Raw genomic sequence first — 13,232 nt, forward strand, 5'->3', positions numbered from 1 at the left:
CAGCCGGGATTGAATCAGGCCCTGGACAGCTACCTGTTTGGCCTCCATAGGTAGGAGAGGAAGGACTTTCCTCAACATCCTGAGAAGACCAAATCAGGTTGCAGACAGTTTCGTAGCCTGAGTGTTAAAGGAGAGAGCTTTGTCCAGCCATACCCCCAAGCTCTTTATGTTGTCTTTAGGGGCTGGGGGGTTGCCTAGGCAGGGGGGCCAGAGGGAATTGAAGTGTACCGGAGATGTGAGTCCCAGAAGCATCAGCTCCGTTTTATCCCCATTGAGTTTGAGGGAGGATGTCGTCATCCATCCCTTGACTTCCTCCATGCATTTCATTAGTCCTGATAATGATTGACTGCCCTCCTGCGTCAAAGAGACCACTAGCTGAGTGTCATCCGCGTATGAGATGATTTTAATACCAAACGGATGGACAACCTCAGTCAGTGGTTTCATATAGATATTGTATAGCGCAGGGCTTAAAGAGGAGCCCTGCGGAACCCCACAGCTCAGTGGCCTGCTCGTTGAGACAGTGTCTCCATCAAAGATCTGGAAAGACCTGGTGCTCAGAAATGATTCGAGCCACTGCAGTGCCCTGCCTGCTATTCCGACGTCCGAAAGGCGGCTCAGCAGGGTGACATGGCTGACCGTATCGAAGGCAGCGCTAAGGTCAAGGAGGACCACTGCCACTGATCCCCCTTGATCTAGGATATTTCGGGTTTCCTCAGTGACTGCTAACAGAGTGGTTTCTGTTCCATGCTTAGGTCGGAAGCCCATCTGGGTGGCATGTAACAGCTGGTTATTCTCGAGAAAGTCCATTAGATTGGTATTGATGTGTTTCTTGAGAATTTTGCTCACCCAGGAGAGCAAGGATATCGGGCGATAGCTGCCTAGATCATCGGGATCGAGATTTGGTTTTTTAAGCAGAGCCCGAACCCTGGCCTTCTTCCAGGCAGGCGGGATGGTGCAGGAGGTGATGGAGGCGTTCAGGAGGTTCATTATGGTGGGAAGCACGGCCTGGCTTGCCAGCAACATTATCTCTGGCGGGGCTGGATCGCATGGCGATCCCGATTTTACTTGACGAGCTAGTAGGTCCAAGGACTCAAGGTCTAGCAGAGGGAAATGATGCTTGCCAATCAATTCCTGTTGGGAACAAATCATCAACATTGGGTGAATATGTGGTAATGCAGTTCAACAGGCTAGGATTTACCTTAGTGAGGCCTTGATTTTTGTTGGTTTAGATTGTTCTTTAGAGCCAGAAGTTTGTTCCTCGGCGGATGGATAGGCATGTACAGACCGTGGATCAGAAACTGTCCTTTGGTTTACTGGTATTTGGTGAGGCGAGGATGCAATTGGGGGTTCTACCAGAAGATCGCTGAGGTCCATTTTCTTTGCAACTTTTATGGGGAGTTTTGATGGGGCTTTCCTTACTCGTCCTGACCTCATCCCCGGTACCTTTTTGCTTTTTTTCTTGTTTATTTGTTTATTTATTTATATTTTAAGTGCCGCAGGGCTTCCCAATTGATCCTAGAAATTCCTGTTGAATGGTTTGAGTAGTGGTCCAGGTTGGTAGATTAAGGCAGTCAGGTGAAATCAATATGGGCCCTTCATTTTTTGCTGTAGTTTTGTTGTGATGTAATTGAATGTTGTTGGTTATTTGCTTATTTTTACGGATTAGTTGCTGAGTTGTTGATTTGAATTTTTTTGTCTTTTTTTTCTGTATTAAGAGCCTGGCTTGTTACCAACGCCAGATGACCCTTAGGTGGTCCTTTGATGATTCATGGGTGTCTGGTTTTCTAGAGAGCCTGAACGGTCGGGGTGAATTGAATTTCCTGTTTTTTCCTAGTTTTTCCTAGTTTTTCCATGTTCATTCTTTGCACGTGTCCTTTTATTGGTTCTGTTCTTCCAGCCCCTCCTATGTATTGGTGAGGTGTTAGAGCTGAGGCTGATGGAGCTGCTGACCGTTGTTAACAAGTTTTGATTTTCAAGTAATGTTACTTTTGTTCTCCTATTTTTTTTGAAGTAGTTTGTGAAAAGCGGTGGAAGGTAGTAGAAGTCTCGGAGATCCAGCGGTCCCACAGTGTCTTACCTCCTCAGCTTCCGGGTCACAGCTGCAGCACCTAGGCCCCCCACAGCTCACCCTCACCTTGCCTTGCCCCTGCTCACCCCACCTGCCCCCTTCTGCCGCTGCCCTGCTCACATCCTTGCAGCGGCTGTTACTGGGGGAATTGGGTGAGAGACTGGGGTGGTGGATGAAAGGCAGAGGGCTAGGGTCGAGAAGAGATGGCGATGGACTTCAACTCTGCCCCCCAGGCCACAAGCCGTGGGCCAAAGAAGGGGCTCAGGAGTCACGGGGTTACAAAGGGGACCCAAGAAAGGGCCACTGCACGGAACACCGCAGCACCGTAGTCCGCTTTGCAGATCTCTTCAGTCTTCCGCAGTCCTGGGCCCCGCCAGATGCTTATGAAGATGGGGGTTTAGGACAGCGGTCAGAGAGCGGGTTCAGGAGAGGGAGCAAGCGTGGCAGAAGCAAAGCAACTCTCTTGCTGGGGGGAGCAACGCAGACGGTACTGCCGGCTGCAATGAGGAACCGGGAGGGGGGTCCAGAATCAAGACAGGGACCACTGCAACCACTCACCGGGCCCCCTGCAGTGTTCTGCGATCCCACGCAGCCTCTATGCGCATCCCATTGCAATCCCGCGGTGATTCATGGGTTTGGTGGCTCCCAACACAACTCCAGAGCACACTGCAGAGTCAAGCCAAGCCACAAAACAATTCAAACTGAGCACTGTTCCAGCCTGTTTCGTTGCTCCTACCGTGGCTGCCGTGGATCTTGGTGCAGGGGATCAAAAACTCGAGGTTTGTGGCTCACGGTAACAGGGGTCGTCCTCCCTCTGCCTCTTAACAGCCGCCGCTGCTGCTGCTCAGCTCGGAATGAGTAGAGTCGGGAGGGGAGGGCCTCCTGCCTCCTTGCTTCGCCACTTTGCCTCTCGGCTTCACCTCTCAGCTTCACCTCTCGACTGCTGACTGCAAAAACACGGACCTGACTCGGCGACTGTGAGTGGGTTGAATTACAAAATCCAACCTGGAATTATTGACTCTCACTGTAATTCCTTAATAAACTTTAGGGTTCCTATTAATTATTGCTAGAAAGTTGATTATTAGTGCTAATAAGTACTGACTTGCCACTAGAAAAAGGGCCACAAACACAATAAGAGGGTTAGTCTATGTCTCAATAAATGATTACCTTACTCAACCATTGGTAAATGGAAAGATCAGGAAGGCGTAACTCAGGAGACATATTTGTAAAACATTTGGAAACACCAATGCACTTAATAGGTAAGACATGATGAAAAAAGAACACCAGTTTATAAAAATAGGTTATATTTTATGAATGAATAGAAACCAAAATGACCAAAAATCCAATGTAGGGACCCATGGATATGAGTTTTAAAAGATTGAAATTAAAACTAATGTTTAGAAGCAAATAGCACTCAAAGGGTTAAAAAAGGTGGAGCAGGACAAGGACAAAGTCTAAAGTTTACACTTACTTCCAGAAATGTTTCTTGCTGCAGGAAAGTGGTTCACAGCACCAGCCAAGGGTTCAGAGGGTCTGGTTTTCCATTTGGTGTCTGGGACTGCAACTATCACAATGCACCAGTTAAGCGTATTGATCTTTTTAAAAAGGTTGCTCCATACTTCCTAACCGTCTTCCAGAGGGTCTCCTTGATGGTGCAAACTATCCAAAATACCAATCTAAGGATCTGGAATCTCTTAGATGGTCCTTTGGATGTGTTAACTACAATTCCCATAATGCACCTGGCCAAATCAGTGAAATTCCATTGGTCGCACTGCAGGATGGGAACTCTTGGTAGAGATGATGCAGGTGGGCTCTGTTAACCTGTTGCTTGCAGTGAGTTCACTGCTTTATCCTTTTTAAAGCAAGGCAAAGGTTATAGTACCAGATTGAGTGGCAGGTGTTGTCTTCAGAGTTCAACCCCTTGAGGTGCCATTACAGAATCCAAAAAGGCAGTCCTTCTTCTCCTAGCAGCAGATTTTAGGTGCTATGGAACTCTTCTATATTTATCCAGTTTTCCTGGGCATTAAGCAGTGAGGGGCTGACAATGGGTCACAGGGTACCACCCAGGTATTTGACTACTACCTCCATAGTGTGGCATGTTCTTGTCCCAGAAAGCACTATTCTCTCAAAATCCAAAATGGGAAAAGTCTCTCCAGAGGAGCTGGATCAGGCTTACCCACCCTACTGGTTTTGGTATTATTTCTAAATACTCTACTTCCACACCTCACTCTAATCATATTACAGGGTTCCTGTGTGGGTGGGGTGGCAGTATGTGGGGGTCATTCTTCCTCTGAAGACCTGTCTGGCTAGCCCTCAGCCCCTTCCTGCCATCTGCTCTGTAGTTTGTACTTCTTTGCCCACAGGAAACCCATTGTCTGTGTAGCAGGGCTTTTCACACCTCATTGAAGCAGCCTGGTCAGCCTGGGCAGAGGCTGGCCAACCAGGAGAGCGCAGCTGAAAGGCTGGATTTTGGCTCACAGAAAATAAAGGTTAATACAATTTCTCTCACAGCTATTAGAAGTCTAACAATGGCAAATTGCTGGATATATCTTAATTATGAATGTGATACCTTGAACTATACTTTTTCAGTATTTGTACTTAGGTGAAATATTACAATGTTAGCCTATTGAACCATTCACTACAATGAGGAAAAGCAACATTGGCAGTTGTTGTCTCTTACCAGGGCATTTGAAACATATTTTATAATGCTCCTGTGTAACGTTACAAGGGACCCTTTCCCTGGGGCACATAGGAGAGACCTTAGGGGTGACACAAATGTAATAGTAAGGTAGATTAATACTTTGGAAGTACCTTGAAATCCAAAGCCTTGTTTGAATATAAGTACCAATTAAAAGCAGCCTGCAAGGCAGGGCTGGTTTTCAAAATGCCAGCTGGCACCATAGTAGTGCACACTCCAGTTCAAGAATTCTACTGGTCCTCTAAACCGCCCTGCCCTATTATATACTAGGGACTTATTGAATGATTAAATCCCCCATGTTGTATTATATACTAGAGACTTACAGGGGTCTGTAATTGGCAATTGTAATTATACCAAATTACCATGTACTTTTTTACCGAGTGCATGCCCTGGGTCTGGCTCAATCAGAGTCAGAAATCCAGTACCTAGTAGTCAAAGTGGGGTCAAAAAATGGGAGCACACTGTAAACAGTTCCTGATTTCTCACAATTACGGACTGCATTTTAATCACCATCTGAGTTACCATCACACTTGTATCAGTTACTTTGGGTGTGGGGAAATACCAGCCCGTTTTCTGGACATTTCATTATGAGATCCTAAAATGCATTGTATGTGAATACAACATTAAGTTTCAATCCCTATATTTTGGGTTCTGCTGAAGCTGATGTCTTTCAGACAATCCTTATTAATGTATGTCAGATCTATTATTATCTTCTGATGCTCTTGAATATATTGTGTGAGGACTATCCTGCACTATATCTAGTATATCCATGTCTGGTATCACTAGTTAAATGTGTAGTATGTCCATGTCTTGCATCACTAGGTACATATGTAGTATTTCCAATTCTGATACCACTGGGTGCATGTGTCTTATCTCCATGTCTGATATCACCAGACCGCTATGCGTCCCCTCGCTCTTCCTTGGTCTGATCACTCACTGATCATGACTAACTGGGAGGTTAAGTGTGTTGATACGCTCCCACTCAGGAAATTCAGAATAGACAGGGCATGGTCAAGGCTTCCTGTACAGACGTGGAATGCCCGTCTTGAGGACACCCAGCCGGAGAAGGGTGGTGATCCGGTGTCTGCAGATGCTATAGTGAGGAATTGGTTGACCCATGCAGTGGACCATGTGCTTCCACTCAAGAAGATGCTCATTAGGGATAAGAGAAAGGGGTCTGCCCCTTGGTATACCCCAGAGCTCAGAACCCTGAGGCAGAACTGCAAACGCACGGAGAGACTATGGAGGAGGAGCCCGGAGATAGATAGCAGGGAAAAATATCGCATGGAACTAAGAATATACAAACGTGCTATACGTACTGCTAAGACCTCCTTCTATGAGGAGAGAGTAAATCACGCTGCGTCCTCATCCAGGGAAGCCTTCCTAGTGATGAAGGAGCTTCTTAAACCACCTGAGCCTATTCCTGTCTACGAGAGACCACAGGAAAAATGTATGGAATTAGCCACCTATTTTAAAAAAAAAATTGATATTATTATTAGTTCTCTCCCCTCGGTGGTGGGAACATCGCCCCCTTCTGAGGACTTCAGCATGTCGGAAAATCGACTGATGTCATTTGGTCCTGTATCTTCAGGCGAAGTGCTGAAGGTCCTCGGGAGCCTGAAAAGCGGCTCACCTCGGGACCCAGTCCGATGCGGTACCTTAAGCAGGCCGCCTTGGCGATAGGAGAGCCCTTGACCGATTTGATCAATCTCTCGTTCACCCAGGGGACTGTGCCGCCTGACTGGAAGAGTGCGGTGGTCAAAGCGCTTCTGAAGAAGCCGGGCCTGGACCCGCAGAACTTGGCCAACTTCAGGCCCATCTCCTTATTACCAGGAGTGAGTAAGATTGCCGAGAGGTTGGCGAACCATCGGTTATCAAACTTTCTTGAGGAGAATGGCCGGTTGAGGGATTCCCAGACGGGATTTCGTCCAGGCCATGGAACGGACACGGCTCTGCTAGCAGTGGTAGAGGAGGCCAGAAGCACTTTGGACGCAGGGGGATCAGTGGCAGTGATCCTCCTGGACCTCAGTGCGGCCTTCGATACCGTCAACCATGGGGTGCTGATACAACGTCTAGCTGAGTCGGGTGTAGCAGGAGTGGCCCTGGAATGGTTGACCTCTTTTTTGGAGGGGCGTACCTTCGAGGTCTGGGAAGGAAACGCAAAATCCCCTCCTCTCCCACTTCATTGCGGGGTGCCACAGGGCTCATCCCTGAGCCCCATGTTATTTAACGTGTATATGGCCCCCTTGGAAGGTGTGGTGTCTCCGTTTGGCTTTAAGACCATAAGCTATGCGGATGACACCCAGCTAGTGGTGAGTCTTACACAGCTGGAGAAACAGCCTGAGACGTTCCATGCTTGCTTGAGAGAGGTGTTTGACTGGATGTCCAGGTCATCGCTCAAATTGAACGGATCAAAAACTGAGCTGATGATCTTGGGCCAGTCAAGTTTTGCCCTCTCGCCAAGCAGCTGGCCCAACTGCATGGGCACCCCGCCTAAAAAGGAGATTAAGAGCCTGGGGGTCTGGCTGGAGCCGGATTTGTCCTTTAGGGCACACGCCAAAAAGACCGCGGGCGTGTGCTATGGAATGCTCCGGTCGGCCCGTAAGGTTCTCCCCCTGCTACCAGAACTCTCCCGGAAGCTGTTAGTCCAAGGCTTAATCATCTCACGCCTGGACTACAGTAATGCGCTCTTTCTTGGAGCGCCAGAATTAATGTTTAAGATCCTGCAACAAGTGCAGAACGTAGCAGCAAGGCTGCTGCGGAACGTTCCGGCCAGACAGTCAGCCAGGCCTGCTTTAAAAGCACTTCATTGGCTCCCTGTCAAAGAGAGAGTCACCTTTAAGGCCCTGTGCATTGCCCACAAGAGCATACAGGGTAAAGGACCTGCTATTCTGAAGGACATGATTTGTCCCTCTAAGCCCAAAAGAGCCTTACGCTCTGTCAACAAACATTTCCTTCAGACAAAGAGAATCAGGAGAGCCCGCTCAGGGGGCCGGAGTTTCTCTTTCCATACAGCGCGCGCCTGGAACTCCCTCCCATTCTCGCTGCGCTCTGAACCAAACCTTCTCAGATTCCGAAAACATCTGAAAATGTATCTTTTTCCAGAATAATGGTAGCTCCCCTGTTCTCCATTAGCAGTCTGCTCTTGGTCTTCATAGGCGCGGGGATGCCTCAGGGTAACCGTGCGCGGTATAAAATTCAATAATAATAATAATAATAATAATGTGCAGTATGTCCATGTCTGGTTTCACTAGGTACTTGTGTAGAATGTCCATTTCTGGTGTCACTAGGTACATATGTAGTATTTCCATGGCTGGTATCACCAGGTACATTTGTATTATGCCCATGTCTGGTATTACCAGGTAAATCTGTAGTGTGTCCATGTCTGCTACCACCAGGTGCATGTGTACTATGTCCCTGTCTGGTATCACTAGGTACATGTGTATGTCCATGTCTGGTATCACTAAGTAAATGTGTAGTATGTCCATGTCCGATTTCACCAGGTACACCTATCTTATGTCCATGTCTGGTACCACCAGGTGCATGTGAAGTATATCCATGTCTGGTATCACTAGGTACATGTGTAGTGTGTCCATGTCTGATTTCACCAGGTACACGTATCTTATGACCCTGTCTGGTACCACCAGGTTCATGTGTACTATATCCATGTCTTGTATCACTAGGTATATGTGTATGTCCATGTCTGGTATCACTAGTTACATGGGTAGTATGTCCATGTACGATTTCACCAGGTACATGAGTAGTATTTCCATGGCTGATATCACCAGGTAAGTGGGTAGTATGTCCATGTGTGGTGTCACTTGGTACATATGTTGAATGTCTATTTCTGGTATCACTAGGCACATATGTACTATGTCCATGTCTTATGACACTAGGTGCTGTGTTAACATATATTTTGGTATAATCCGAATATATAGTTAATTAGCTTCATGAAAAGACTTGTAAATCTACACTCAGAGAATTACACCTTTGCATATGGATAGAATGTTTACTGTCTTAAGTTCACAAATCTTTTAACTAGATGACCTGGGCCCCTTTGCAGGTTCCCGGGTATGACTGAGGTGAACATGTGTGCATTTCTAAATAAATGGATTGCCGATGCACTCTAATTGTAGTATATAGGTTGTTAAGTAACAATGTCACAACAAATTCAACACAAAATGACAGAAGTCTTTAGACAGAACTCCAGCAGAAGAGTGAATCTTGGCGTCTTTAATGAAGTATACAGCCAGCCGACACGTGTTTCATCGCACTCGCGATTCCTCAGGGCTGAAACAAACAAATAAGTAGCATCGAGCATGTGTCTTGTATGAATACAGTTAACACAATAAGACCATGGTATGTGGTCTGTACAAACATTATTAGCTTCCTACTGCAGTGAATGTACAGTGATTCGCCTTAATTCTCTTTTGTGCCACCACAATACATCCGTGTCGAAAAGGGTGTCCAATACCGGTATTATAAATGGACGTGCTCATGAGTAGTGAGTTTGTGATGGCTTGTGAAGGGACCTGAATACTGTTCCCGAGGCGAAGAAAAATAAAACGTCCTAATCGCCACAGCGGAAAAGGTGTACTATCCGTGTGCGACTCATTCATCCTTCATGCTTAGTAGGTGATGTACAGTGAAAAAATGTACAAAATGAAGACATACCTAGAGTCTGCTCTTGGTCGTGTAAACGTCAGGAGGTCTGTATATTTAGATAAGACAATAAAAGGAAGAAAATGGAAAAAATCTCATCACTAATTGTCCTCAAAGTGACGATAAGGCAAGAAAATAACCATAGTGAGGCTGTCCGCCAAAAATGAATGGAGGCTCACCGCTCAGCTGGTGATAATTCTGACCCAGCCGGGCCCGTGACCGATGGCACTCGGTATGAGTGTATGCGACGAGGGTTACAATCCTTGATTCTGTAACTACACCAAATAATATGTGTCACCAAATATACGTGGTACTCTCTTATCAAAAACTATCTCCAGAGGTCCTCTCAAATATATATCCAAATGTCAATATCTATTTTCAGATTGTGCCAATAAAAAGAAGAAACATCGTAACTGCTCGTTGACTGACCTATGTACTTGTGAACACTCGTATTCCTTGATTATAAATGACCCAGCTCCATTCCTTACAACACATCTCTAATATCCTTAACCAACAGGTGTATGTCATTTAAGAAACACTTACATATTCGTGGTATCGCAGTGTCTAAGAGGCTCGGAGGTCACAAAATCTTGTGATTAAGTCTTATCTTATCATCGAACAGAGTGCTGTTCTGAAAGAAATAGGAGCTACGATAAGAATATTCCTCATCTATACTGACAATAGCAAATTCGTGCCAGGGGTAACAGTTCGTGCAAGCTTACCTATTCGATTATATCAATTTACGTTTTGGTTCCGGTTGTGGTTCCCAAACGACGAAGACCCCAGGCTGAAATAACAGCAAATCACAAGGGCGTCAAATTCCTAATTAATTCCAGGAACGGAATATCAGTCCATAAATTCCTTTTTGTGCTTTCAGTCTTACCTGTGTGAAGCTCTGCGGAAACGTACAGCGAGTCCTATTCTCCGAGCCCTGTTCCTGTTTGGACACGTGATCGGGTCCAAGCAGGCGTTATATGCGTCCTGATGTGGCGTGTCTGATCAACTAGAGCGGCTATGCTTATTGCGGTCGCGTCCATGTTGGGTTCCCGATTGAGCCCCAACATTGCGATATTCAGAAGTTATTATGATGGTATGGGTGATAAACACGTCGGTATTCTATTTTATACCGTATATCAGTAAAAATTGTCAACGGAGTGAGTTACGTGTCTAGAAGTCCAACCATCGTATAACATAGTGCAAAATGACACGACGATCCCGGCGAACCTCCATATTGGGTAGTGTGCACCGTGAGTGGATGTAGTTTACCTCACAGTGTGTATCCCAGACATACGTGACTTAAATTCAGTCTCATTCTCAAATACAATACATTTTTAAACTTGTATGTTACCCGGAAAAGATTGCACACTCTGCCATCTCCATTATTACATGTAAGTTTAATGGATCAATCTAGATAGTTATGTTATATTAAAGACATATGTGTATCTCCCAATCACCCTTGGTTTCTTGCTTCCACATAATTTACAGAAATGGTTAGTTTTATCCCAAATGAGGATCTTTTGAAATCAGAAGCTGGGCCTTGCTCTAGCTGCCCTAATGTGAAGTCTGGTTTTGTAAGAGAGATTACCTGAGCAGCCGGAGATAAAGGTTACATATATTAGGGTTACATGTCAGAATTAATGTGTTCACCTCTCCAACTGAGCATATAACCCTCCAGATTGTTGTTGTTAGCACTTAAAATCTCTCAATCCTATAACTTTATTCATAGCACTTTAAAGAATTAGGCACAATTCTGTTCCAGTACACTGCCACCTATAATGCCATGCTCCCATAGTTCCTAAGCTCTATTCTCAAGACTTCCAGGGGCTCAGGCATCATTCTCTTAATCCAGGAGGTGCTTGAAGCTTGTGTGAACTCCAGGAGGGGCTACGAGAAGAAGTTGGATGATGTGAAGGTCGCCCTGGAACAGCTCACCATTAGAGAAGTATCTGCAAAGGATGCTGTGAAAATGGCAGAAGAGTACAGGAAGATGACTGAGACACAACTTAAGGATGCTGCAGATGCCTACAAGGATGCTCTGAAGAAGGTGCCCTCTGTCTGGGAAACCATGGCTGCTAATTTTGTGGGTGGCATTCTTGACACACTGACTTCCTCTGCAAATTCACTGATAAGCAAGAAGCTTGGCACAGATATTCCTCCTGGTGGGAAGGTGGGTACTGCTGACACAAGTGACGTAAAGTCCAATCAGTCAACTAAAACAGTCTGCACCAAGTCCAATCAGATGACAGCTATCACCGACGGCCTTCAGAAAGTCATAGACAGTAATGGAAAAAACATTAACTTGAAGATGGTTTATAATGAGAAAGATAATACAGTGAAAACAAACTTTCCAAAAGATCTGTCAATGAGATTGAAAAGGGAGTTAGCGGAAGAAGCTGAGTGTAAAGCACAAACACAAATGGATAATGTTCGGCAATCTGTTATTGAAATATGTGAAGACTTGGGAAGAGTTGCATTGGCTAAAACACCAGATGAGAGTAACCAGCAAGCAATTGTTCAAAGGATAAACTCATTAATTAGCAGGGCAATAAATGTTGAGTTATATTGTAAACTAGAGACTAATGCTCAACCCTTTGAAGCCAAATCCTCCGAATGCAAACCAAACTAAAGGCCCTGTCAGCACAAATGGCACAGACACGAGTAGAACAAGCAACAATTCAATTAATAAATACTCAGGAAACGTAAAAGGAAGCCTTTGAGAAGGTCCAATAAGAAAATAAGGAACTAACAAAGATCCTGGTTGAAATGAAAAGCTATTCACTGGAGGAGATTGAATTTGAAGTAGCCAAAAAGATGCTCATTAAAGGCCTAGATTGCCTAGGGAGAGTTAAAAAGCAGTGGGAGAAAAGGATCCTCTTCTTCCAGATGATATCCAACCTCATCCAATCCTGCTTAGATAAAAATGTCAATGGGTTAGTGCAGTATGCCAGATCAGTGCAGAACATTTCCAACTATTCCACTGATGCCAACAGAGCATTTGCATGCAGCAGTGTTTCCCAATTAGTCAACATGATCTCCTCTATCTACTGCGAGGTTTCCCAACTCTACCTGATGGACCGCGTGAGCTCTTTAGGAAGACTGATCACAATGTCTCCCACAGACCCACAGTTCAAGACTGAGCGTGAGAAGCAACAAAGTGGTTGTGAAGAAGCTCATAACTCTATCCAAGCCTTGGTGATTTCCCATAAAGAAGAGGTTGACATGAGTATTGAGGCGAGAGCTAATGAAATCAAATGCCAGCTGGGAGCAGCCATCCCATCCCTCACAGAACCCGAAAAGAAATGCATCAAGGAGGATGTAAATGCAGGGCAAACGCAATTGATTTCTAGAAATATCTATCTTTTCCTGAGAGGTCCAGCATATTCTGTTTAACTCAAGTTTACCTCCTTAAGCTTTACTTAGACAATAATTAATTGCAGTCAGTGGGTGGAAGATGTTTCCATTCGATTGGGTGTTGGTTATGTGCACTTTACATTTAATATATCACATGTTTTGCTCTCGATGCATGCTGCCCATTGGTTTGAAATGTTGCCTCATAGGTCATTCTTTGGAAATGTATCAACCATGAGATATCAGGCAATGCTAGGCCACTTATGTGCACTGCTATGTCAGATAACTCTGTGTGTGAACTCAAGATCATGACAAATACCTCTGCTTTGAAATCGAAGCACTGTTAAATATCTTGTTCCATGAACTGTAGGGTGTGGAACATACAATTAAACTGCTGCAAGATCCACCTGTGCTTTACATTTTATGCATTCGCATTGTTTGCTGTTTTTTTTTCGG

At 45.2% G+C, this 13,232-nt stretch overlaps 1 protein-coding gene and 1 pseudogene across 1 annotated transcript in view; both read left to right on the forward strand.

Moving 5' to 3' along the window:
• The window catches only part of LOC147726087 (uncharacterized), a 163,731-nt gene that overhangs the window by 15,251 nt on the left and 135,248 nt on the right, over positions 1-13,232 (forward strand). The window lies entirely within an intron of this gene.
• On the forward strand, positions 6,416-12,818 carry LOC147726088 (uncharacterized; annotated as a pseudogene).

Source organism: Lissotriton vulgaris, chromosome 3_1 (assembly GCF_964263255.1).
Source record: "Lissotriton vulgaris chromosome 3_1, aLisVul1.2, whole genome shotgun sequence".
Taxonomy (NCBI): Eukaryota; Metazoa; Chordata; class Amphibia; order Caudata; family Salamandridae; genus Lissotriton; species Lissotriton vulgaris.